This window comes from Prunus dulcis, chromosome 3 (assembly GCF_902201215.1).
Source record: "Prunus dulcis chromosome 3, ALMONDv2, whole genome shotgun sequence".
In the NCBI taxonomy this organism is placed as follows: domain Eukaryota; kingdom Viridiplantae; phylum Streptophyta; class Magnoliopsida; order Rosales; family Rosaceae; genus Prunus; species Prunus dulcis.
The window spans coordinates 1,586,948-1,592,171 of record NC_047652.1 but is presented as its reverse complement, the minus strand read 5'-3'; the positions used below and the strand labels follow the sequence as shown (position 1 = coordinate 1,592,171).

General features: G+C 40.4%; 1 protein-coding gene across 1 annotated transcript in view; it reads left to right on the top strand.

Annotated features, from left to right (window-relative positions):
- Positions 1–5,224, top strand: part of LOC117620886 (pyrophosphate-energized membrane proton pump 2-like) — a 20,350-nt gene that overhangs the window by 7,105 nt on the left and 8,021 nt on the right. The window lies entirely within an intron of this gene.

Sequence of the window (5,224 nt, the reverse complement as noted above, 5' to 3'; positions counted from 1 at the left end):
GGATTTCGTGCATGGATGCGTAAGGCATGACTGCGGTCCAATTAATTCTTGAATTGTCCCATTATTTGGACAGTTTGGTAATGCATAGTGTTGTCACATAATCTTCGGCTTCAGGATTAGGTTTCGATTGTGGAGATTTCGGTGTCATCTCGGTACGTTCTTCGGGTGGTACGTAGGTATTTATACCTATGCCCACTTCAAGAACTGTGTCGAGATGCTGCCGAAATTAATCCACGTCGAAATCTAATCTCATGTAACCGTAGGTTACGTGACAGGACTATGCATTCCCGAATGGGATAGGGCCCTTACCGGAGGCATAAGGTGACATTATAACTTCGTATGAAGTTGTTGTGATTGTTGTGTTGTGATTGTGGTTTCAGGAATTATGAGCAGAAGGTGGATAAAGAACCCGAATAGATGCGCAGACGAATACTTGGATGGAATCGAGGATTTTATTGAGTTTGCACGTAGACACAAACCGGGTGCAACTAGAATCCGTTGTCCTTGTAGGAGGTGTAACAACACGTTGTTTGAGACAATTGAAAATGTTGGATTTCATTTAGTAAGGAATGGAATGATTGAAACATATAGCATTTGGAACCTTCACGGCGAACAAGTAGACCATGCCTCGTCTTCAAATGCCCCAAGAGTGGACAATGTTGAACCTATTGTGGATCCTAATGATCAAGTCATGGGTATTATACAGGATGCTTTTCCATTCGCATCGACCAACATCAATCAGGAAGGGGAAGATGACGTGCCTACACCAATAGACAGTGCGGAGTTTGAGCAGTATGAAAAACTGTTAAAAAATGCCAACCAAGAGTTATACCCGGGGTGCGAGAGCTTTTCCGTTCTCACTGCCATTGTGGAGCTAATGCACGGAAAAATAAAGTATCATATGTCGAACTTGTGTTTCGATTCCTTTTTGGGGGTTTTCAAGAGAATGCTTCCGACGGACAATTGTTTGCCGAAAGACCATAAACATGCACAGAAGGTGTTGCATGGTCTTGGATTGGGTTATGAAAAAATCCGCGCTTGCAAAAACAATTGCATGTTATTCTACAAAGAGCATGAAACGTTGGATACATGCCCTATATGCAATGAGTCGAGGTTCAAAATGACATCCCAGAATAGAGCGACTAAGATACCACAAAAAGTGATGCGTTATCTGCCCCTTAAACCTAGGTTGCAGAGATTGTATATGTCGATGCATACTGCCACAGACATGAGATGGCATAAGGAAAAACGGGTAGACGATGATGTGATGCGGCATCCTGCAGATGGGGAGGCATGGAAAGAGTTCGATCGAACGTTTCCCGAGTTTGCTGCTGATCCCCGAAATGTTAGATTGGGACTTGCCACTGACGGATTCAATCCGTATGGGGTTCTAAACCAACACCACAACACTTGGCCGATTTTCGCATTCCCATATAATTTGCCGCCTTGGAAATGCATGAAAAAAGAATACATGATGATAACTGTTTTGATAACTGAGGATCCTGGCAGGTCAATTGATGTGTACTTAAGGCCTCTGGTTGATGAGCTGAAGGATTTATGGACAAGCGGTGTTCGCACGTACGATAAATCAACTGGGAGGATGTTCACTTTGCGGGCAGCAGTTATGTGGACTGTGAATGATTTTCCAGCATATGCAATGGTTTTTGGGTGGAGCACAAAGGGTTATATGGCATGTCCTGTATGCAAGGAAGATGTAACTTCTGGTTGGCGCGCAGGAAAAGTTTGTTACCTTGGTCATCGGAGATGGTTGCCATGGGACCACGAATGGCGGGAAAAAGATAAAGAGTTCGACGGGAACACAGAGCGTCGCCTAAGACCTAGAGAATGGTTCGGTGATGAGATCTTGGAACAGCTGAACCGTTTGGATTTTGCTCCGTTCGGAAAAACAGTGAGTCGGACCAGACCTTCTACACATTTGAACTGGGCGCACAAGCCTATGTTTTTTGAGCTCCCATATTGGTCGAAACTGAAATTGAGGCACAATCTAGATGTGATGCATGTTGAGAAAAATGTATTCGACACATTGGTGGGCACGATTCTAGATATCGAGGGGAAGGCGAAGGACACGATCAAAGCTCGTCTTGATTTGGAAAGAATGGGCATACGAAGGGGTTTATGGATGAATAGGGACAGTGATAAAGCTAGAAGGGATCTTGCATTCTTTTCTATGAAACCGAATGACAAAAAAAAGTTTCTAAAGTTTGTATCGTCTGTCAAATTTCCCGATGGGTATGCTTCTAATATCGCACGTTGCGTGAATGTCGATGGGGGTAAATTTTCTGGACTTAAGAGCCATGACTGCCATGTGTTTATGCAACGCCTACTTCCTGTGGGTATTCGACACCTACTGCCGGAAGATGTGGTGAAGCCAATCATGTTGTTATCCAGATTTTTTTCCCAACTGGCGGCAAAAACATTGCGAAGGACAGACATGTTTCAGTTGCGCCATGACATTGTCCAAGTCCTATGCAAGTTTGAGATGATATTTCCTCCAGCTTTCTTCACAAGTATGATGCACGTGATGGTTCACTTGCCGGAAGAGGCATTGCTTGCTGGTCCTGTCAACTATCGCTGGATGTATCCAATAGAAAGGTATATAATCTTTATCATTTGTGTATGCATCATTATCGACGGTTTGCTAATTTGTATCATATCGTTTTATTTTGGCAGGCTTCTCGGAGAGCTGAAAAAAAGTGTACGCAACAGAGCAAAGCCCGAAGGATCAATTATAGAGGCTTGGGTTCAATATGAGTCGCTTACTTTCTGTGGAATGTATTTAAAAGATGTGGAGGCGGTTTTCAATCGTCCTCAACGCAATAATGACGGAGGTATGAGAAATGAAAAACTTTCTGTTTTTGCCCAAAGCGCACGACCATTTGGAGATCCTGGACGAGGAGAGTTGTTTTCTTGAAATGACATGGAGGTAGCGCATTGGTTCATACTGAACAATTGTGATGAGATAATGGCCTACTTAGATGAGCATGAACAGATGATGAAGCGAGAACATCCATCACATTTGGTTGCCCGGAAACACCGTGAATTATTTCCACAATGGTTTTTGGATTCTGTAAGTTATAAGTGTTTTGTAATTGACAAATATAAATTGTTGTATTTCATTTTGTCAGACTAACATGTAAATGGTTTTGTATACTATTAGGTGAATAAATTGAAATCATCGAATTCCCCCACTTACAGTGATGAGTTATATAACTTGGCGTTCGGCCCAATTCGGGCTGAATTGTTCTCGGGCTGTAATGTTAACGGCGTCAAATTTTTGGGGGCCGCACGAGATGACAAGTTGTGTACGCAAAACAGCGGTGTCCATGTCCCAGGTGGAGGCGAAAGTACGGACATTGATTTCTATGGCAAATTGACAACTGTCGTGCAATTGCTTTACAAAGATCGATACCAAGTCATCATGTTTAAGTGTCGATGGTTCGATACCAACCCAAATAGGGCGGGAAGTGTTAAAATCGACCATGGATTACTGTCTGTGAACATTAACAGAACTTGGTATGATGACGACCCGTACATTTTGGCAAACATGGCGTCCCAAATTGTGTATCTAGATGACCCTAAAGCCGGGAGCGGGTGGAAAGTTGTGCAGAAGATGGATCATAGGAACGTGTATGATATACCAGAACTAGACCCAAGTGACAACGGCGTCGACAATGTGGCTGACCAACGTTTAGAATCTTCAATGGAAAATGATGCGGAAACACTTCGAGATACAAATGTTATACAAGAACCGTTTCAAATAGAAGGTGTGTCTTCAGTCGAAATACCGATTCAGTCAATTACAATTGACCTCGGTGATCTTCCCCGATACGATGTTGCGGTGGGCCCCAGCAACGCCGATGATGCAGTTATTGAGGAGGAGGAGGAAGAAGATTGGGAGGCCGAGAGTGATGATAGCGACGATAACGAAAGTTATTATAGTTCAGATGATGAATAATGAATTTATTTGTAAATTTATTATGTTAGTGTATTCATTTTGTGTAATACAAATCTTTGAATATATGTAGTTGTCCATATGTAGTTGTGTATTCATTCTCCATATTTCATCACAAACTTAATTGGAATGTCAATACTTTAGTCAATACTTTAGTCAGTACTTATTACGATCCCATGCTTGTTGATTGGTTTTTATTTATTTATTTATTCATGCCTTAAGGCCTCTTCAATTATTATTTTTTTCTTTTGAGATATAGTTATTTCTTCATGTTTAAACAGAAAATTTAAGTTATTTCTCAAATATTACCTGTGTGCCACTTATTTTTCTTCACTTTGGTTCATGATTAGTGGCATCAATCTAGTCAAACCGATAAATTCGGACGATTCAAATCTTAATTATCAATTTAGTTTGGTTTTGATGAAGAAATACAAAGCCTTTCCAAAAAATACAACGCATAAAAAAATGATGACTACAAAACCTTGCCAAAAATCTTTGCGCGACGAAGAAAAATTATCGTCGCGCAAAAATACCATACGCGACGCATAAATATGCGTCGCGAGAATTTTGCGCGACGAAAAAACCTCGTCGCAATTGTTTTTTGCGACGAATACGATTGCGTCGCGCATGGATTTTTGCGCGACGATAGACATATTTCGTCGCGCAAATATATATTAGGCAACATTACAGTATAATATGTACACACATATATATTTCAAATTGGCGATCGAAGTAGTTCATTGTATTCATATGGAGTGTAGGACTGTTGGTGCAAAAAATCATCAACATCGGAGTTCAAATAACCGTTCAATCATCACTTTTTATTTAGAACCGTCGAAAAGTTTTACCCCGTTACTTAATCTCTGAATGTTTTTTTTGGCCGATTTTTGCTGTCTATGATCTCGAATTATAAAAAAAACAAGTTTGACGGCTGGATGACTGAAACTAGTTTCGTAGACTACGTGTGCTATCAAAATCATATATTCACCAAAAACTCAAAAATTTGTTCATACATTTGTCAAAATGTAACTTAACGTTTATGTGGTATCCCCTAGTGTAAAAATCTGAAATTGAAGATCAAATTCATTCATTGTATTCATATAGGGTCAACAAATGTTGCTGTAAAAAATGATCAAAATCGGAATTAAAATAACCGTTAAATCATGACTTTTCATTTATAACCGTCGAAATATTTTGTCCCATTTTCTGATATCTGAATGTTTGGTCGTTTTGATTTTTGGCGTATAAGAT